Source organism: Ambystoma mexicanum, chromosome 8 (genome assembly GCF_040938575.1).
Source record: "Ambystoma mexicanum isolate Mex_15411 chromosome 8, UKY_AmexF1_1, whole genome shotgun sequence".
NCBI classification, from domain to species: domain Eukaryota; kingdom Metazoa; phylum Chordata; class Amphibia; order Caudata; family Ambystomatidae; genus Ambystoma; species Ambystoma mexicanum.
The window spans coordinates 1169900586-1169924023 of record NC_090929.1 but is presented as its reverse complement, the minus strand read 5'-3'; positions in this window follow the sequence as shown (position 1 = coordinate 1169924023).

Here is a 23438-nt window from a genome sequence, read left to right as displayed (position 1 = left end):
ATGGGGAATCGCAGTACCCAGAGACAGCCATAATTCCTGGGTCTGCTGAAATCAGGCAGTATAACAGAGCACAATGGGCTGCACTCAATGTGGCTTAATGCACCCTCCCCCTTCAGGTGAAGCTCTTACCTCTCCAGGGTAATGACTAATATGATGTGATATGATATGATATGGCATTTATAATGCACCTGTACACAAGTGTTTGTAGCCAAGCAAAAACGGAGATTGTGGATGCTTAGACAGTGACAAAAGGGCACTAACATGCAGTAGATAAAAAAACAGGTATTTTAAGACATATGCTGTGCGTTTTAGTTTGGCAAAATTCTCTAAAGTATGAGGCACTCCATTGACTGAGACTGATCAAAGGACTCACCATCTAGTGAATACATTTCAAAGGGATTTAGCCAGAGATAGCAGCACCTTCAAGTCACTCGATTTATGGAAACAGCTTGATGCTTTCAGACTACCCTATACAACAGTTAGACCTATTGGCTTTGCTAATTCTTGTTTCAGTGGGAGGCAAACATGTTTGAGCCAAAGGGCCTCATTCCGAGTACGGCGCTAACCAATGGCGCTATTAACGCCTTGGTTGACGCCGTACCCGGACCGGCAGCGCCTTGGTGGATGGCGGAATCACCGCCCCATTCCAAGGTTGGCGGGGCGGTAATTCCCCATTCACCAAGGCTCTTCCCCATTCCCAAATGAGCCCCCATAGGGCTCAATGGGAATGGGGAAGATGCAAATAACGGTGACCGTTCATTACGGTCACCGTTATTGGCTTGGAGGCCCCTTTGCGCCCTCGACTTTAACACCTGCTCAAAGCAGGCGTTAAGGGCGAGGGCGCAAAGGGAACTCGGAGTATGGCGGTAAGGGATTACCGCCACCGGTCTCGTTACCGGTGGCCCCTATACCTTACCGCCATACTCGGAATGAGGCCCAAAGTCTATTAGGTTAAATATGTTTGGTACTTCAGGAAAGGTGCCTACAAACGTCATGGTTTTCCTTTTTACATATCAACACTACATTATTTAATGTGGAAGTGAACCAGAAAAACAGAACCAGCAACATCTTCTGGCAATTGTACATAGACAATAGCAGAATCAACAAAATCAGAACCAATGTAAATATTCAAGCATGCACTGTTTTAAGAGTAATCCCATTCACATGTCAGGGGTTTTAAACCATGTTATAGCTAGTCCTTGCACTGATAAGCCAAGCGATGCCTAATATTGACTCAGATGTTAGCCTGTTCCTCCAACATTGCCAATGGTGGTGGTTCTGTCCACATGACGTCCTTCCTGTATATCAGTTTGCTGAAAAATCTTGCAACATTATCCTAGAAGGCAACTGTCTAATTTTAAATCCAGTCCCCTTCGATTCGGTGCTGACCCTAATCAGGTGTTTTCAGATCTAAAGCTGAACCCCCAACAGAAACTCTAGTTGTATGCCTCTGCGCTAACACAACACCAGGAGGATTCAATTATTAGGTTTTTGGCCATTGGTGCCACAAAGCAAAACTGTAGGCGAATTCTGATTGCTGAGTGTTGTGAGGGAAGGATCAGATTTGTGGGTGGATTCTGTTTTGGACATGAGTCAACACTCAACACACTTATGACAATCAGGCACTGTTTGTCCAAGTCACAAGAAGCCATGGGAAACATCTGCCATTGGCTGTATCATGATGGTTTTCCAATTTTGCAAGTTGTAAATGATGGCTGTGGTTCTATATTTCACCTCCTTCCATCTGACAGCACTGTCTCATAACTTGAGTAATATCTTGCTAATGAGTTACACAAGTAGTACAATTTCACGTTGCTTACTGATCAGGCACCTTTGAGAAATGTCACTGCTCCTATGTACATAGGTAACTTGATTTCCTTTTCTGATGCCCTTCCTACCAAATAGCCTTGTATTTGTGTTAGTGTTTAATAGATAGACAGGATTTTGTCCCAATGGACGGTATGAAGTCTTGTTCATGTTTGTTTTCACATGAACCTTGTACTTGGAAACTGCTGTGGACCATATGCTAACTGTTGTGTTAAATTAAACTGAATGTTGAATAATATTAGTGCCTGTGAAATGAGCTGATCCTTTAGTTTAATTCTATTAGTATCAGTTACAATGCAGTGAAGTGTAGGAAAATTGATATTAAAATGTGAAATGTGTCACTTGTAGGTGTTAATTATGTCTGGTGTATTCTTGTGAAGATCATATTAATTTGAATAATTGTAATGTGCACACTGGCATTTGTAATCATAATTGGTACATTTGAGAATTATAAGTTGCTTGTTGAAAAATGTTGCCTGAATGCCAGGACTCCAATGAAATGACGGCAATAACTCACTTAACAGTTTTTGTCCAACCAAAAACATTTATTTTATTGTATTTTATTTTATGTGTAATCAAATAGGTACACAGGATCCTATTTATATGTACCACATCTTACACCACCAATAGGAACATAGATTATATTATAAAAGAAGGATAAGATGGTAAACTTTCTCTACTTCCACCCCTCCTTCTCCCCCAACGATTAGACACCTCTGACAGATTCTCCGGCACTACAGGTCTTGACAACATAGACTGCGTGCAACATTCCAAATTTCAAAAAACATTTTTGTTTAATACAGAATATTTAAATTAAAACATAAGATACTACCCACACCTAACACAGTGTACAAAACTACCACTAAAACCTACAAAATCTAAAAAGCTAAATTTCAATTAAACCACTTACAAATGGACACAGACGAAATCACATATCACAGTACATAGAAAAACCCTAGATGTGTCACTAAAACAACATATAATCCCAACATGTTTCTGTTCTTTAAAGCCCCTTTCGGGCGAACATTCTTCAGGGGAACCTTTAAAACATCCACTATTCTTCTCAACACCGTGTTGAATGGGTAGTTTCAGGCAACCAGCCTGCAAAGAAGGGAAACAGAGGAAACTAATCATATCCCCAGGGGAGGGGGTATTACCAAATGTAAAAGTGGAGTTGACTCAGTCAAGAGAACAATTCCACAAAAAGGTTTAGAAATGAAACCAATTAGATTTACATTAATGTGGTGAATCTTCAACGCACGTCTGTAAATGACAGATAGGCTAATTTTTCTTCATTGAAAAACCAAGATACTTCAAAAGGCGTCTCAATCCGCCGAAAATATCGTCATACCTAGAAAGGACACATCACACTACCAATGAGCCACAGATCACTACAGGACAACAGTCATGAATTGTTCAGGATATATTAAATAAAAATTACCTTCACGCAAGTGAAGCCACCCACAAAGTGGGGCAAGGGGAGGAAATCCCTTGTAATGACAACCAAGTCTGCAGATGATTACAAAAGAGGACGCAGAACCAATCTGTAATATAAGAAGGGCGGTCACCAACCATCTCAAAGAGCATTAAAATGCACCGATACACCACGGCTCCCAAATGTGTAAAAAAAGGGGAAGAAAAGAAACCATTTCAAGCCCAGCCTAGGTCGTGCATTAAAGCTCATGCTTCCAAACAGTAGTGTCATACACCAGCGGACTTCACAGCCATTAAATGTGTAAAAACATGCTGAACGTGACCAAGTAGTGGGAGATAGTACACAACACCTCAATGTTCAGTAAGTAAAAAACTACGGAAAAGGGATAATAGCCACCAACATCACTAAAAGTAATGTAGCTACTAAAGTTCAAGAACAACATGCTCACCTCTAGATTAGGAGAAACAAACTCCTCGCTAATGACTCGTGGGGTTTGAAAGAAGACCGTGCAGCACCAGCATGTGTTTTCACCAAGTGCAGCAAAACGCTCACCACTTCCTAGTAAACACTAAGAAAGGACTATACTTTTCGATTAAATATTAGCCGGCAAGAAAATACAGCGGCCATCTTTTACATGCAATCTTCCTAGTGAACACTAAGGAAGGACTACACTCTTCAGTTAGGTACTAGCCGGTAAGACAAAACTAGCGGCCATCTTTGCATCAAACCACCCAACAACAAGGGGAAGCAGTGTTGAGAAGAAAGTGCACTGGGGGGCACAAAACCATTCAAAAGAAATCGACACAGCATTGCAAAAATCAAGCAACAGACATATGCACATTTTTGCAAATATAGATGGCACAAAATAAGGAAAATTCAAAAAAATTCAAAACACAGCCACAATTGCAAACAATAGTCAGATAGCAGAAAACATTTACCAGATGCCAATCAATACTCTCATTGAGCCCCAGAACATTACTTTGCAATTTAAAAATAATTTTTTGTTCCAGGTTCAATAATTTCTGGTCTGTCTCGGCTTTCCTATGGCCATGCACCTTTTTCAAAATAAACCACGTAAAGTCATTGCAGCCATGTTTCATATCAAGAAAATGTTTCACTAAAGGAGCTGCAATCACTTGATTTCTGATTTATTTTATTTCAGTGCACAACACCCTGAGGCATCGAGACACTAGTTACAGAAAGTGCATTGTACAGTTTGAGAAGTGCAAGAACACACATAAGGGTTACAGACAAATTAGGAGTGTGTATGCAGACTGGGAAAACCCTAACCTCATGGTATGGGGGCTACATCGGGCGTGAAGACAAGCTTGCTACAAAATAGATATGTGTGTGCAGACTGGGAAAGCCTCACCTCATGGTACGGGGGCTACATCAGGCGTGCAGACAAGCATATGAAAAAAAATAGGTGTGTGTATGCAGACTGGGAAAGCCTCACTTCATGGTACTGGGGCCTACATCAGGTGTGCAGAAAGGAATATGAGACAAAATAGGTGGGTGTATGCAGACTAGGAAAGCCTCACCTCAAGGTACGGGGGCTACATCAGGCGTGCAGACAAGCATATGTAGAGTGGGAAAGCCTCCCCTCATGGTACGGGGACACACATCAAGTGTGTAGACAAGCTGTTAGAGAGAATCCTGTGCAGTTCCCTTAGGGAGCACTACAGAAGATTAGGACTACAGGTGAGAGCAATAAATCCCCTTTGGTATCAATCTGTACCACAAAGATTTAGTTGGTAGCTGTGGCTGAGCAGTCAGACTTATCTCAAGAGGGAGATGAGCAGTATTCAGGGTTTACACAATAGGCCTACAGTACTATGGCACAAGGAAACACTGACCAAAGCTTTGTATTAAAAAGTATATATATATTTATTTTATACACTTCTAGTAAAACACATTTATCACGGTCATCAAGCAAGTTAAAATAAGTCAAAGAAAAATATAAACACCCCTAGTTAAATTGTAGACCAAGTGAACCAGAGTGAAAACTGAGCAAAACGGCACAGTGAAAACCACACACAAGGGACGCTCTATCAATTTCTCACAAGGGGGGGAAAGCACAAGTTATTTAGAAATATTTTCTTACACACCCTAGCAACACTTCCCATAAGTGTGTGAACTAGTTTAAGCAAGACAGTGCATCAGTATAGGAAATACTTAAATGAAAACTGACCAAAATAGCATTTCACAGGTTATAAAAAAGGGGAAGAAAAGGGTAGTTGTAAGAAGTAGGTGCACCAACATAGTTTAAGTTGAGAAGCAATCTAAAGAAGGCAGTTCTAACAAATGTAGCCAGAGTCGGTAGGCATGTGCCAGAGTCAGTGGTACAGGGCAAGGGCCCAGGATCAAAATGTTCTTGTATCTGCAGTCAGGTCTTTGGTTAATGATTTCGAAAAGCTGGATGCAGAAGGCGAAAGACAATGTTAAGAGAGGGGGCGGCCAACCCAACAGGTAGGTAAAGGATTTAAAACAGCTTTAGCGCTACCGCAAAGAAAGGGCGGCCTGGCGGAACAATGTACCTTTAAAATGAAGAAGTGGCTTCTGCGGTGGCGGTTGTTCCTGGCAGTTCCTGCAGTTCAGGGGATCCAGCAGAGGAAGAGAGGCTCTCGTCGTGGAGGAAGGTTCGAGTTACTGCACTACCCAGGGATGAAACCAGCCGCGGTGCTGCCGGGCGAATAAAAGGTACGCTCCTTTAAATCGCGGTCCAGGTGGACTGGTGCCTGGCTATCTGGCCTCCTAATACAGGGTACTGGTGATTCGACCAAGGCAAGTCCGGAAAGGCGATTGGCAAACTGGTTGGCCCCACCAGCTCAAGGGAAGAAGGATCTTGCAGATGAAGATCTTCTCTCGTCGTGTGGAGAAAAGTGGTGAGACTCTGCAGCAGGGCTTCACCAGTGGTTCAGTTGTTGCAGATGTCTTTGGCTTCTCTCCTCTTCCGCTTCTTAGTTTCAGTGGTGACGTCTTGCTCTTCCAGTCCTCAGGACCCTGCTTTTATGCAATAAGAGCCCCATTCATACAGACTAGCTGTCACTCACACAGTGGAGTGATCATCCTTGGCGGGAGACCCTCCAGCCTATCCGGATAGAGTGCAACATGGGTTGCTGAGGCAAACGTGTCCAGGGGTCCTACTCCCCCTCCCACACAATGGACCCACCCCAGACTCAGTGGCGCTGAAAGGAGGGCTTCTTGGCAGAAGCCCCCCAAACGGACGAACAAAGGATCCACGACCTGGGTTAGGAGTTTAGAGAAAGACACGAGAAAGAAGTTATATTAAAGTTCTGGCAAATAAAACCTACCCGAGTAAAGTTAATATTAAAATGCACCGGCGGTATGGTAGAGGCTGTCAGAAAAAGTGGTAGCCTCGAACAATGGGAAAATCCCATAGAAAAATATTTGCGGTTGAATATTTTTGGTAGTAACCACTGCCACCAGCCAGAAACTTTTGAGAGAGGGACTGTATGGTACCCTCTCGAAAATTAACATAAGGGAAAAACTATTAACCCTTTTCAGTACCTCCATAGTAAGATGGGTTGTACTGGTTTAGTTCATAAAAATTGACTAATATTGTCAATTGGGACTTTACATGCCCTGGGAGACAGTAGTCAGTCCCATGGTATGGAGTCTATGTTTGGGGGTCGCTACGACACCCCTGTGTCACTGCACTGAGGGTGCTGTGTAACACATGTGAATAAAGAGGGTTCCTATGGAGGTGAGAAAAACCCCATAGACATTAAACACAAAAATAGCCGAGAACACACATAGCAAAAATGCCTAAGAGTTGGAAAAAGAGTCTCACTCTTAGCAGGAAAAAAGAAACAAACCTTTCAAATCCAGCAAAGCTGCTGGGGGACTCTATAGGTAAGGGAAATTAGCCAAAGAATGAGAATTCTCCCTAACACTAGCATATGAGACAAAATAGCTCTGCATGTACAGACTGGGAACACCTACCTGGTACAGGTGGCTACATCAGGCGGGCAGACGAGCATTTCAGACAATATAGGTGTGTGTATTCAGACTGGGAAAGCCTCAAATCATGGCGCAGGGGGGTGACATCAGAGTGCAAATAGGCATAATGAAAAACGTGGGTGAATGCACAATTCGGTAAAGCCTAACTTCATGGTGCAGGGGGCAACTTCAGAGTGCAACTTGACATGGTAAAACATTTGAGTCAATGCACAATTTGGTAGAGGCTCTCTTTGAGGTGCGGGACTGCATCGGTGTGGAAATAACAGTTTTCAAGCAGTACATGACTTAATGTGAATCTATCGGGAACGGCTTAACCCCTTAAGTGCCATGGATGAGTATGCTCGTCCTTTTTGCATAGACTTGCATAATAACCTGGCAGTTTTAAGATAAACCCCCCTTACTGGGAGGGACCAACATAGAACATGGTAGGTATATAAATGGGAGGGAAGATAGCCACAGATATCGCAGAGCCCATACACAATTTTGAACTTTACAAATATTTGTATACAATTGTGTTTCTACTTGGCCAAGGTGCGGGACAGTTCATTTAGTTCTACTGGATCCAGTGGATGACAGGGGTCTTTTGTATATATTTATTCTAAACGTGTATTGTATGAAGCATTTGTACTGCAACAAATCACCACTGTGGTAGTTTCAAAGTGCTGAATACTTGTCCGAGGCGTATAGTGCTCGGCCCAGGGGAATCAAATCTTAGTCTAGAGGGGAGAATAGAATGAGCAAGAGTGAAGTAGGAGGGATGGAATGCAGCAACAGAGTTTGATACAAGGGTAACCAGCCGAAACCATTTCCCAAATATCCTGCACCTGCAGTAGCCTACTTATGTTGTCTCCTTTATTTTGCATGCTGATAGGATGTACTGTTGGGCAGTATATTTGACCATTTCCAAATGCATCCAATTTCAGACAGATGGGATTGAGTATGCTAGGGATATTTCTTCACAGTCATCTGGTGAAATGTGTTAAACCATTCATTCTAATGGACACGACAGAGTTCCAACAGAAAAGATAGGCCATACTCTATATGGGTATCAATGACTGAGCAGTCAGACTTTGCACACAGGTCGGAAGAATGATGGTGGATAGGTACAGTTAGTGCTACTAGATAACACAAAAGAGGACACTACTCATACGCTCGTTATTATAGGGTGTGAAAAAAGTGGGACATTCGAAAAAATAAAAAAAGAGGTGATTTGCAAAGCTAACATTTATCTGGGCGCAAGTGCAGCAAACTAAAGAGGCGTACTGCCATATGGTCAAAATTGCATTATAATGCAGCAATGGAGGAAGTGGTGGGGTCAGTAAGGGGGTGCTCTCTTTTTAGCCATTAGGTTATGTTTAAGCAAATATTTGAAGAGATCCACAGTCAGACTGCTTTGTCATAGGCAGGGGCATGGGGACAAATGAATCAGGTGAGTAGGTAGAAGGGCAGGTGAGAGGAGGCACAGGGGAGGTAATACAACATAGGACAGTTAGTGCAGCCTGCAAGATGGACTGGAGGAGGATGAGGAATTGTGTAGCCAAGGACCCCAAAAGCCATAATAGAAATCATGTGCCAGGACAAAGGGACCAGGGCCTAGCTAGAATGGCGAAGACTTGTCGGCAGAAGCAGCAACTCCTCTTTGTGGCAATTACCAGCAATTATTGTAAGAATCTGAGTGATGGACACAGAGATTCTTAGCTAAAAGCATTCACACAGAGACATGACTATAATAGCTCACCAATAATGCACCTGCTGTCTCACATTGGTCTTTGCAGCCAGCTAATCAGCCGGGCCTTAAAATCCTTCAAACACTTAGGTCAACGCACGCTGTCTTGTCTGTGGCAGAAACCCAGACAACGCATGTTTTAATTCATCTAGAGGGTTAGAGTTGAGCTCAGAGTGAGTCCATTTCACCACATTGGTCCTTGTATGCCTGCCTCATGGTGCCACAGTAGAGTTAGGACCTCAAATGAAATAGCCAGGAGTGGGGTTTAAAGATGTATACCGTACATTAATATTGGGCGTCTAATGCGATGAAAAGAAATATTCTTTCTGTGATGCCAACACTAAATTACAGCTGCCACCAGCCTATCACACTTGTATGGTGATAGAATCACGTTTTGACCAAACTATGTGCTTAAAAAGCACCTCTGTCCTAGGAGCCCTATGGGCTAAGATAGGAAAAAGGGTAGCAGCTGTGGGGGCTTGAGCAGAAGTCTCTCTGTTCACAAAGTAAAGACAAAGATGCAGGAAAATCAGTTATAGGGTCTTTTCTAAGAGTAAATCTGCCCCATACAACTATCAATAAAGATTGAGTGGTGATTACACTCCCTCTTGGTGTAGTGTATCTTCCTCCTTTTCTGCGTTATACCTCTGGAGACAGTGCGCTGCAAGCATCACACTTTACATTATCCCCCACCCTCTTTTTCATCATTATTCATAAACTCATCTTTGTCCTGTGCCTTTTTACATATAGCAGTGGTTTGCAACTGCCTTGAGGCTGCTATGAAGTGCTTGGTGACATTGCAAAAATGGTAATAGCATGGTCAGGAACACAAAAACTCATATCCCTGTTTCTTTGCCTGTTTGTTGGGTGATAAGATGTATTTCTTCCTCTGGATTGGGAAGTAAAATATATTGATTCATGAAAAAGAATATGTAAAAGCCCATATTGAAAAGTGGACTGTGGTCTAAATCCCTAGAGGCAAAATGCAGCATCCAGAGCCTTAATCAATGAATCACTGCCAGAGACAATGCATGTAGGTATGGATCTACTTCGTAATGTGACATAGTGTATTAAGTAGGGATTTGATGCAGAACATGAAATAAGGACATCTCAGTGACAATATTTTAATTTTAATCAGTGAGAAAGAATTAGGAACTTGCATTTTGTGATATATTGCTCAAATGGTTGGATGAGATCCCCATCTTCACAAAATAAGACTCTGGTACAGCCTATTCAAGGCAGTACAAGTTACCCTTTATAAGCTCATAATCAAGTGAATGTCTCATGATCCCAGAAAACCCAGATCCCAGATTCAAGAGAATAACTTTGGTCTGTTCAAAACAAATGCCCCTCAAGTAACCAAGTAGGCACAGCCGTGGATTTAAATAATCAACATTCTTAACCAATGCACAAATCCTCAAGCTCATTTCACCTTACATGACTCCAACCAGAAAATGTACAGCAGCAACACTGCCACCTAAATCTTAATCATACTCTCAGCATATGCTGCTTTGACAATTATCGTAACACATTCCAATGCCTCCAGCAACCCCCACAGTCACAGGGTGGAACTTGATAATATGCAGCAAAGCATGAGATGAACACCAGGGACTATTCTACAACCAGTCTATCTAAGATATCCCGCATGCTCACCCAAATTATTTACAATCTTGCTAGCACACAGATGAAGGGTGGTGACGATCTGAATGCATTATCACCTCAGCTTTTGCGTATTGCTAAATGGGTGCCAAAATCAAGTGTGCCATACAACTCTCATTTATATTTCATTATCATACAGATGAATGCAGCATCTGCACATGTGGGGTTATATATTAACATATGGTGAATTTATGATGGTTCGCATATGATAGAATTAATGAGGTCCTTGAGGCTGCATTTGAAATGTTAAAGCAGCCGAAAACTACTGACGTTGACAACACTTGTTTACTTTCAGGTTTTTTTTGGAATGTTTCCCTTGCAAAGCATGGGATTTTAAGGTGCTAGTGATTCATTTGACAATCTGGGATTTTCAGTTAGAGGAATAATGCAATCGATTAACTTTGATTAAACAATGCAATTTGAGTTTATTATATCACATTTGGAATAAACATACTCCGAAGACTTGTATCTAAGCTGAAAGAAGGAGGAGAGCGTCCGGCGTTCAGCATTCAGCGTTCAGCTGTTTTTGGCAGTTTTTGGCTGTGGCTGGTGAGGCGGGTGTAGCGGGTGTAGCCTGCGGAGTGTAGAGTCAGCCGGAGACCCGAGGCAGGGGGAAACTGTTAGATCGGCCCAGTGCTTGTCTCCCTGCCTACATGGTAAACCCCAGCATCGGATTTGGGCATGTGTTGTTCTTTGTTTTTCTGCTTTTCTCCCAGCGATTACCCTGACCTGTAAGCACATTTCTCTATTTTTCTACATTTTTCTACACTATGTCCCCTTGGTTTCCGACAGGTCACTCATGTCCGGTTTAATCGTTCCAATTTGAAGAACGATTGAAAGTGTCACTTTTTGTATACCTATTGAGTACGGTTTACGTATTAGCATCTGTCTAATTGTCTGGAATTCTGTCTATAAGAGTAAAGCTCGATGTCTGTATATATCAGCCCTGAGCTCGGGGTGTTATTTCTCTCCACAACTGTCAATCAATTTGGGGACGGCAAGCTTAATAGCTTTTGACCCCTAACTTAGATCTCTTTTTTTCGTTTGCAGACGATTCTTGAAGGGAATGGCCTTCCTGCAACCGTTACTGTGTCCGTGTAAGTGTAATATAGTGGGGACTGTGGGCTAATGCCTTTGACTCACCTTTTTGAATAAACGCAAAACTGACAACAAACTAAAAAAAAGGGGGGGGTGGAGATCTCATAGTGAAATCTCTACCTGACCTCTTTTGAAAAGAGGCTCTTGAAACAGCTTTAAGTCTCTGGTAAAAGACTACGTCCAAGTCTTACAATCTTCGCAGCGCATTACATCATAAGGACGTCATCTTTGCATATCCAGCTTCCCTTATTGTTATGGAAGACCTTAGTACCAGGACAGACAAATCCTCTTTTATTCCATACAAATTGGGAGGATGTTGATTCTACAGTCCACAAAATGTATTTCCTATTGATACTCAAAGACCCAGTGGATCTGGAATTGAAGTGTCACTGGCAGCGGACTTGAAAGAAATTGGGAAGTCCACTCCTGTACACCAACCACTCAGAGATCTGCTCAAAACAAATATGAATTTACCTTGATTACAACTACTATGAAGAGTGCTATTGTGGAACATTTTCTGAGGGATTTGTGGGCAGCAGTGAAGACCAGATGATGGGCTCTATAAGCAATGATCAGAGCAGGCTTCCCGGTCCCAGGAGAACAAATCGATCAAGTCCTCTATAATATTGACATACTGGATGAAGATTTGATTGAGGTAGGAATTACAAATGTGTCAGAAGTCTCTTATGAACTAAATCCAATTGCTAGCCCACATGGTATCTTGAATGTGGGCAAGGAATCGTGCCATAAACCACCAATGAAATATATTTATCCAGCAACAAGGGCTCTTTACCAGAGACAAATAAAGAACAAGAATGATGCCCCCTCCTCCCCCCAACAATAACGGCTTTGAATTATGGGCTCAGCTCTCTGGTCAAGGTCTTTGAAAACCTTAAAATGGAGGTACAGCAGCACTCTGGAATTTTACTGCGATAACAAAAGAATTAGCGATAAGTGAGTCATCAATGGTTGCCCTGAGAACGGTAATTAATGATTTAATGGGGGGTATAATGGATGAATTTCGCTTACTTTATAAGTCTCAAACTACTAAATCAGACTTACTTTCGGCACAGTGGAAAGGCGCAAAGGAAGAAATGAGAATCTTATCTTTGAGAGTGGAAGAAAATATGAAAAGACCCTTGCAAGAGAAAAGTCCCTCTCCAATGCTCTCCCCCCTAAATAATCCTCCAAACAGTAGTCTGAATCACATTCCTTTGTCTGCCTCCACAATGGAGGAATTTGTGAGACTCGTGCAAATGGCAGAGCATAAAGTATGCTGTCCGCCGGAGCCCGAACTATCTGTGTTGGATGGAATATCAGTCCAAAAGCCCTCTGGAGAGAAACAACAAAAAAAAAAGAAGTCAAATGGAAAAACTAAGAGACAAAAAAAGGAAGGAATAAAGATTCTATAGACGATTCAATGATAAAAATATCTCAGCAATGGAAGCAAAAGAAGAAGAAAGGTTTTGATAGTAACTGATTTTTAAAACAATAAAAGATACGTTGGTTGTTGAACAAAAGCATGAGAAAACAAAAGAAGGCAACTCTGCAAAGGAGGAAAATGCCAAAAAGATCATAAAGAGAAAGATCTGTGAGAAAGGACAACCCAGTGACTCCTCTCAAAATAAGAAAAACTACAATGGGGAGCCAAACAGAGGAGATTCAGCCCCAGAGGAAGATTGCCCTGATCTTTCTGAATTTGAAACAACAAACTAAAACAAACAATTTAGACTTGAAGATTGCATCAATATTCCAGAAACCTAGTAAAAAAGTGGAAAGGAAGAAAGTGGGAGAAAAAACCCCGGACGATCCTGTAAGTGAGGCAAACTTGAAAGATTCCTCAGAGAAACAAACTGGAGAGATACAACAGTTTCGAATAGTAAAAGATGAACTGCCTATTTTGACTCAAAATCCATAGGGAATACAGAATAGTTCTCGAAAAATGCCAGTGGCTTCCAACAAGGAAAATGGCAGTTTTCTGACTTGAAGATTTTTCTTGCCAGAAAAAATGTGCAAAAGAAGGATCTGGTGCCCTTAAATTGGGCTAGACTACTCTCGGAGATGAAATATATCTCTTCTCTAAAGCTCCTCTTATCAGTTGATAAAGACCATGAGAGTTTTCCTTGGAACCTCAACACGAATATTGTGGATTTATTGATGAAATAAGATTGGGGCAAAAGAAGACTGGGAGAGAAGGGGTTTCCTGATTTCAAAACTTTGTCCACAACCAGACGAATGATCTTTCACTAGAAAAAGTCATCTCTCAGACACTGTTCTCTCTGTACTATCACAATGTTGTCTCAAGAACACCTTTGGACATATTGAAGTCAGAGAATGTGAATATCCTGTTGTATTTAATATCTTCAAACCATAATATTGGAATGTTATACTCAGCTTATTAAACCATCAATGAGTTCCACTCCACAAGTACATTTAGATACTCGCTGACATATCAAACAGGTATATCCATCTATGTTCACATTTAGCTAATTGTTTTTCCACATTATCCCCTAGTGGGCTCATATACTTGATGTAAAATAAAACACGTCATTTTATATGTACTGTGCGTCTTTATTGATGATAATGCTTTACTACTGGCTTTTAATCCCATTACAGATACATGAACATTCTCATGACATCTGTTTCTTGATTTGTCTTTAAGACTTACCCACATTGATTAGGTTATCATATATATCTTATTGCCTGCTGCCACAGTTAGTGTACCTTCTTTGTTCCCAGTAAAAGTTGCTATGAGGGGATTATTTTTACTGTGTCAGGGTAGGAGCATGCCACACAGTTGCCACACTGAAAATGTCCCCATACCGAAGGAAGGCTCCACATGGGCATGCATGTATCATATTTCTCAAAACTGAAAATTGGTAATCATTAAATGAGCTCAATATTATTCCCAGAATTTAAACATTAAACAGAAACAGTAAATGCACCCAAACAAATAGCCTTTGGACTCCTAAATACATTTAAGAATTGATGTGAGTATGCAATCAAATTATACAACAAATGAGGCATACAGAAAAAAATGCTTTTGGTCTCCCTTATCCGTTGTGAAAATGTGCCCCATGTTATGGGTCATAAAAGAGACCAGTTCTGCGTTTAGATTCCACAAAAAGCATACAGGAGAGCAAAGATTCCCATGATTGTACTCACACCTTGAGTAAAGTGGCTGCTCCAATCCCAAAATGCAAAACAAACAGATAATGAACCACCAACCCACCACCACCTGTCCATCCACATGGGCCATAAGCCAATCGAATCCCCCAGAGATGTGAGTCAGCAGTAGAATCCCACAAACAACAGCACAGCAAGACCCACAAACACATATGAAGCCAATAATATAGGTTTGGCTGAATAGAACATGCAGTGGACATTTCCTAACACAGAACAAATGTAAGTGAACCGAGGAAAGGTATTAGGATAGGTATTAGGCATGTTATATAAAACACAATTAAAAAAATAAATACCATTAAAGTCTGGAAATATCAAGAAACCCAAATTAAAAAATGAAATAGGCAACACGTGTATACATCGTTATGGCAGAGGACTGGTCCCAGTAATACTAAACATGTGTGATCCAAATTTGATACTCAACATATGTGATCCAAAGTTGAAGTCTGGAATAATAAAGTGTGCGATACAAGCAAGATCGTGGTAGCCCTCTTATATGACTGTTGGATGGTTTCTGAAGGATAACCTCTATCTAAGAGTTCATCCATTCAAATATGTGATTCTTGTGGATATTTATTTATTTATTTATTTATTCGCATTTGTTAAGCGCACAGGCAGCCCATAGGGCATCGTGGCGCTGGTTACAGATATGAACATGACTTGTTATACATACCGAGAAGTCATAACTTAGTTGCAATAGAAAAGTTTACAGATATGAACATGACTTGTTATACATACATAGAGGTCATAACTTAGTTGCAAGAGAAAAGTAGTAGCTATAGGTGTATAGCTATAGGTGAGGAGGAGAAGAGAGGAGAGGGTGAGCATACACATGTTGGGGGAATTAGTTGAACAAGGTGGTTTTCAGTTTTTTTCGGAAGGTGGTGAGAGAGGTTTCTGCTCTGAGCGTGCTAGGTAATGCGTTCCATAGTTTAGGTGCGATGTAGGGGAAGCTTATTCCACCTGCTTTAGCTCGCTTGATGCGTGGGACCCTAAGTTGGTTAGTGTGGCATTGTCTCATTGGCCTATTGGTGTGAGATCTAACTAGCGTGTCGGACAGGTATGAAGGTGCAGTCAGGTTAATACATTTGTGTGCGGTGGTAAGTATTTTGAATGTAATGCGCTCTTTAACAGGTAGCCAATGTGCTTCCCTTCTGGCTTTCGCGATGTGGTCTCTTTTAGGTATATTGAGGGCTGCTCTTAGTGCATTATTTTGTGTTATTTGAAGTTTATTGAGATTGGAGTTGGAGGTGCCCGCCAGTAGCGCATTACAGTAATCTAGTTTGGCTCCAATGGTGGCTCTGGCAATGGATAGGCAGTTATCTTTAGTTAGGAATGGTTTGATTGCATTGATGAGCTTGGTACTCAGGGCGGAAGCAGAGACAATGGAGTTGACTTGCTTTTCCATGGAGAGTGATGCGTCAATGTGGACTCCTAGTGTTTTAACCGAAGGTAGAACTGGGATGACACAATTGTCAATGCAGAAGTTGGTGAAGAGGGGGTCGAGGTTTGTGAGAGTGGGTTTTTGGCCGAGGATGAGGATTTCGGTCTTGTCTCCGTTAAGACATAGACCGTTTGTGGCCATCCATGCTTGGATGTTTGCGTATATATTCTGGAGAGTGGCTGCGTCCTGGTGGTAGAGTCCTGTGAGCGGGAGGAGTACTTGGGTATCGTCAGCGTAGTTGGTGTATGTGATCCCAAGTGCGTCCAGTTTATCAAAGAGAGGTTTGGTGAAAAGATTATAGAGGGTAGGAGCCGTACATGAGCCCTGAGGGACTCCATACCTGATGGTGGTAGGCTCTGCGTTGGCTGTATTGGAATACACTTTCATCACTCTACCTTCGAGGAAGGAGGTGATCCAGTTTGTGGCTTGTTTAGAGAAATGTGCGGCCTGTGTGAGATGGTTGGAGAGGATGGCGTGGTCGACTAGATCAAATGCCGCTGAGAGGTCTAGGAGGAGCAGAAGGGCCGGCTTGCCTTTGTCTAGGATGAGGGTAATTTGATTTTTAAGATCTAGTAGGGCGGTTTCAGTGCCATGACCTTTGCGGAATCCAGACTGCCTTTTGCCTAGGACAGAGTTGTTTTCTAGGTAGGCCTGTATCTGCATATGTGCAGCTTTATATAGGATTTTTAAGAGAAATGGAACGGTAGTAATAGGCCGATAATTGTTAGGTTGAGCAGGGTCCAGGGTTGGTTTCTTTAAGAGTGGGCGCACCCAGGCCTCTTTAAGGCTGTCAGGGACTTTGCCAGTCTTGAATGAGGCGTTAATGAATGCTGTGATGATTGGTGCGAGGGGAGTGGCACATTCTTTGATGATATTAGGGGGGCATATATCTCCTTTGCATCGAGATGGTTTGAGCTGTTTGAGGATGTGGAGAGTGTCTGACTCGGTGATTGGGGAGAAATCGAATTTGGAGGTGTGCTCGTCTTTGGTGTTATTGACGGAGAGGGTTTGTTGGGCGTGCAGTGCCTTAGAGTGTTCTGCTATTTTATTTTGAAGAAGGTCTATTTTATTTAACATTGCTGTTTGAATGCTGTTACACCAGGTCTCATCCTTAACAATCTCATCTGTGCAAATTGGGGGGATGGTGAGCTCTTTAAAGATGGTGAAAAGCTCTTTTGAGTGGGAGTTGGCTTCCAAAATACGTTTATTGTAGGTTTCTGATTTCGCCTGGAATATGGCATGTTTGTATTTTTTAGCGATACTGAGAAAGTCTACTTTGGTGGCGTCACATGGATTGGCCTGCCATGTTTTGAGGGCTTGGCGCTTGCATTGGCGTAGATTTGATAAGTCCTCCGTGAACCATGAGTTGGAGTGAAATGATTTTTTTTCTTTTTTGTTTTCAAGAGGGGCTGCGGTGTTGATGGCATGGGTGAGTGTGTCTTTGAGGATCTCTGCTAGTATGCTGGGGTCAGAGGAGAACGGTGGCGCTAGGCAAGGGATGTTGAGAAGGGGACGTATATTTTCTGCTGTAAGTTTTTTTGCACTTCTGGCTAGCATGGCCGGTGCTGGCTCCTTTGCACTGCTATTCCTTTTCAAACTCAGATACTCACCAAACAGCACATTTTCTTTTGCTTGTTTGGCATGAAATTAGAGCATTTTTGGTCCATACCTTTAAGAAAAGGCTTCACTTTCAAAGTCCTTTTTTGGTGGAATATTGTTATATCTAAGTCTACCTCCTCATTTCTCATAGTTTGTGTGAAATTGGGATAGCGATTTTTATTCTCCCAAACCTGTTCTGTCATAGAACCAATATGGGACTAAAGTCCTGGAGAAAAACGTATTGCCCTGCCAATCCCTCTGTCCCACCGACACAGTGAACCCACTTACCTCCCAGTTGCAGCCTTTCTGTTTCCCTGACTGCAGTACTTCAGGGAAATGGGGGAGACGCTATACATGGATTCCTGCCTTTTATTTTCAAGGTGCCATATTCCGTGAATGCATTTATTTTCCTTCAAAGACTGAGACAGACGCTCGCTGTTGTCCATTTTTTTAGCATTGCTTTTAGCACCACTGTCATTAGTCCTGGCATACTAGTAACATTAATCTTCTGTTCCCCGGCCTGTATCCAATGGAAACACCCCAGGAACACTGGTTAAAGGCAACTTATGTGCTAGTCTGTTACCAGCCAATTAAACCCAGGGAATGTGAGATTAGTGTTTAGACTATGTATTTATTCATATTATTCATCTTTAGAATATCAAAAAGTGTGGAATCCAGTCACCTAACCACAATAGAAACCCTCATTATTTGTGTGTTCATAGTTCTTCGCACAGACTTCAGATATCTAGTAATTTAGCATGCTTGGAATAAAGGATCTACATGGCTGTAAAGACTGCATTCCAAGCATCATTTTGTGATGCTTACACACTGGGTCAAGGAGACATGATGAAGATGTGTCTCAAGAAGGCGCAATGTGAAGTTGCACTTTTTCTCCGTGCACAAGTTCCAATAGCATCATAGTCCATGTCCGAGTTTTCTATTGTGTTGTAGTTGAACTTTGCTGTCATTAGAAGACAACGGGCCTCATTCCGAGGCTGGAGCTATCCATGGAGTAAAGAGCACCATGGTAAGCAACCATGGAGCTATTTACTCCATGGAAATCCGGCATGGTGAATGGAGTAATTACCGGTCCATTCCAAGGTTGGAGGGACCGGTAAATCCCCATTCACCATACCGGTTCCCCATCCCCATTCCTGCCCCCATAGGGCTCAATGGGAATGGGGAAGGAGTAAATTACGGCACCGTAAATTACGGTGCCGTAATTTACTCCAAGGTCCCTTTGCGGGTTGGATTTTTAACGCCTGCTAAAAGCAGGCGTTAAATGCCAACCCGCAAAAGGGAACTCGGAATATGGTGGTAAGTGTTAACGGTCACCGTTGCCATTAACGGTGACCGTTAACCCTTACCTCCAGCCTCGGAATGAGGCCCATCACCTTTGGCTTGGAAACATTAACATGTCAGTGTTCACCTACCACACAATAGATCCATCTGGCGTGGGCTCTAATGTTTCATTATAGAACAAGCATCACTCCATTTACCAAGATATTACCTACATAAAATATGCTCTTCTCTGTCTTGATGCAGGGAATAGAGAGGTTAGATCCACCACTCACAAAAAGTAGTTAAAGCTATCAGAATGGCCAAATAAATCGCCTGGCGGAGATAGCTTCAGAACGCACCTATACAAACAATAACAACTTCAACTCCTAAAACTTCTACTACGCATAATAAACTGTTCACAATGTAACAGACCCAAACAGTGGGATAGGCAACAGTCACAATACTACCTTAACCAGTGCAATGTCTGTGTTGAGCTTGCTGCTGGGTGGGTGGAATGTTGCACTGCATCCAGTGACGATGCACTAAATTGAACCGATAATGTAATGGTATCCTACAAGAAAAGAAGGAGATAACAAAGTTGGAAATATTCAAACACCCAGTGATAGGTTTACTGCGGAAATAAGTGAAAGAAACATGCCTCATTGCATGTACCGTTAACAAATGAGTTACCCAATCATTAACATCTGCAGGGCAGATGTAGCTAAGCAGTGAAAATGCACACATTCCCTGGATCTGAATGGGTGATATTCAAGATTTAAAATGACATGCAAAACGCTGTCATTTTACTGATAAGAGGATGTGAAACCCTAATTTGATATTTGGGTTGGCTTAAATGAATATGTTAAATCTCAAAAATAAGAATGTATGTGCCCGAAAAACAACTCTTGGCTCTAGCTCTTTTGGGGTCATCGAAGAGTGATTTACTGCATCATGTACCTGGCAGAAAATGATTAGTAAAATTAGAAGCTATGTGCTTTGTTATGTGTTCAGCAGTGCAGTGCATGTCTGGTGGTAATTCTGTTACTGACACCTTTTTTGGTGGTAGTAACATTACCTCAAGTTGTCATGCCCTTTGGAGTTATGATTTTGAAGGTAGGGACAAGGCCAGTAATCTGACCTACTCAAGAGGGGATGGGGACCTGTGATGGAAATCCTACGAGGGTGGAAGCCAGTACAAGGGTTGTGGGGTGGAAGTTGAAAGGGCCTTTGTTTCTGTCTCCTCCCTAAGTGCCGGCATGCATGACAGAAGCACCATTTTTAATCACCTCTTGAATACATTGCTTGACAGTTTATATGTTCGCCTTTCAGATCATTACAAAATGTAGCCAAGATCTGGGCACATCAACCACAAGACAGCAGGCCACCACAGCTGTAACTCCATCCTCTCCAGTCATTTCATGAATGCAGCCAGCGAGGAAAGAAAGAACTGCCAGCAAGCCCACAGAGCTGCCAGGGATGCCACATACTGCTCCCCATCTGCTGTCTGTGCTGCACAAACAGCCACAAGAGACCTTTACACAGATAGTCGGAGCTCCTCAGCGGAGCGGCTTCCAGAAAAAGCAAAAGCTGCTTACCAGTTTAATTCAAACTTCGAAGCCATGGAGCTTCCTAACACAAATTGGGATATTCTTGAATGTGTGATGCCATTATTGCAGTGTGGTGTCCAACGCAGGAGAAAGGATTGGGGCTCACCCCCTAAATGTACATTTTGACGCTTGTTATCCTTCCCGGGTTGGAAAGATAAGATTAGATTGGTCAGGGATAGAGGCCCAAGGGGAGAAGTAGGGGGAGGGTAGAAAGAGCAAAACAAATCAGGAAGTTGTGGGTTTTTCAGGTGAGGTCAGAGGAGGTTAAAGTGGCTGACCAAGATACCAAAAGGAGAAACGATGTTGGAGTGGAGTATGGAAGCAGTTGAAGGAAAGGTTGAGGTATTGATTGGTGAAAGCAAATGTACTGTGGTGTGAGTGTGCATGCACGGCTGTTACATGTGAATATTAGAAGAAGAATGAAGAGTGAGGGGAAAGTGAGTGTGACAGTGAAAAGATAGTGACTGAGTAAAAGGTTGGAGTGCAGGGGGGGAGAGTAGTAGTTGAGTAGAGAGTGGAGAGTAATAGTGGATTGTAAAGGTGGTGGAACCAGATCCACTGTGAGTCTGCTCAGAGCCAAATGTCAGGCTCTGGCTCGGCTCAAGTGCCTTTGTGAAGAAAAGCCCAACTGGAGCTGAGCCAAGCATCACATCATTCTCTGTTAGAATTAAAGTGGCAATGCCAGACAGTGATAGTTCAAATAATCGCATTCAACTATCTACTTGCATATAGTTCTTGGAGTGTCTCTAGCATGAATTAAGAAGATAAGTGTCTAAAGTGTAGAGTAGGATCAAATCCCATCTTACATGAAGTGACAAATAATTTAATTTCACAAAGCCATATCTCCAGAATTGGGATTCTAAGTAGGCATTTCATGTTATGGGGTGGAGAGGAAGGAGATCAGTATGAATCTATGTTGTAGCGGGCAAAGGAGGCAGGATAACAGGAATGGGTTTTGTGTTTGAGGTGAGGAGGCAGATGGTAAAGTACGCAGTGTTTTCCAGCTAAGATTGAGTTTGCGTGCTAGAACCAAGTTAACTTCCATGGATTGACTGTGGTTTGACGCTACCCATGAATGCTTTGACACCCCCCCCCCACGTCTAGTCGAGTGTAGAATAGAAATTAGTAGTGGAGCAGAGAAGGGAGAGTAATTGCTGAGACAGGAGAGTAATAGTAGTAGTGGAGTGGAGAGCAGGAGAAGTAGTGGGACAGAGAGGATAGAGTACTAGGGGAGCAGAAAAGGAGTTCAGTAGTGAAGTTGGGTGGGGCTAGTAAGTGTAGAGGAGAAAGGGAGTTGGGCAGAAGAGATTAGGAGAGAGTAATATCAGATGGTGCAGGTATAAGGTAGAGCGAGAGAAAGAGAGGGAGAGAGAGAGAGAGAAATAGCGTAAGAGAGAGAGAGAGAGAGAGAGAGCGAGAGGAAGACAGAAGAGACAGTGGGAGAGAGAGAGAGAGGGACGGACACAGAGACAGAGAGAACGTGAAAGAGAGAATTAGAGAGAGAAAGAGAGACATCAGTGTGTCAGAAAGAGTACAGTAGTGGGAGGAGGGAAGAATAGTATGCAGATCATCTTTTGAGTAGGAGGAAGAAGACCAAGTGGGGCTTGAGAGTCTGAAAGGCACATCCCTACAACCCCTATACAACTAAAATCAAGAAAGAGTAGGGCTATTTCAGGAATACCCGATGGGAGGCTAAGTACATAAGGCGATTGCCTTTAGGCCATCACTGCTAGAATAGTTAGATCTTAGACAGTATGGGTCAAAAAGCTCCAGAGACCAACCTGTTGATTACGGATTCCTGGGCTATGATGGGAATATAATGATCTAGATGAGAGGGTGAAAGAGAGCCTTACCACCCAATAACATTTACATACAAACCATTGTATCATTCATTCATTCATTCATTCATTCATTCATTCATTCATTCATTCATTCATTCATTCATTCCAGCTTTATTTCAGCATTTTGCCATATAAGCAAAATGACAGTTCCATACAAAAGAAATGCAGTGATAATATCACAACAAATCTTAGTATTCACATTATATCAATAAAAACATGTTGCTAGTATAATAAGAATGACACCTTCATCCAACAATATTAACCAATAATCAATTGGAGAAAAGGCGAGCTTATTCTTTCACAAGGCATTGGAGAAAGTGCAAGTGCATCCCCAAGTCCAGCGGCGGTGCCAGGGAGCCCCAGCAGGGTCCCCATCCATACCCAGGAGGAAAAGCTGTAATGCAGCCCAGCCAGAGGTCCAGGACGGTTGGGGTGATGTCCCCAGCCTAGAGCGCCTGTCTACTATGTGGATCAACAGTGCCCAAGTCCAGCGGCACTGCCAGTGAGCCCCAGCAGGATTTGCATCCTTCCCTGGAGGGAAAAGCTGTAATGCAGCCTAGCCAGAGCTTCAGAGTGGACTAGGATGCTGCCTCTGAACTTGGGCACATGCCTCCCTTGTTGGTTGACCATCCCCATGTACAGAAGTGGTTCCAGGGAGACTTAGAAGCGTCCCGTCTCTCTGTGGAGGGAAAACCTGCAATGCAGGCCAGCCAGAGCTCCAAGATCATCGGCGGTGATGTCTCCATCCTTTGGT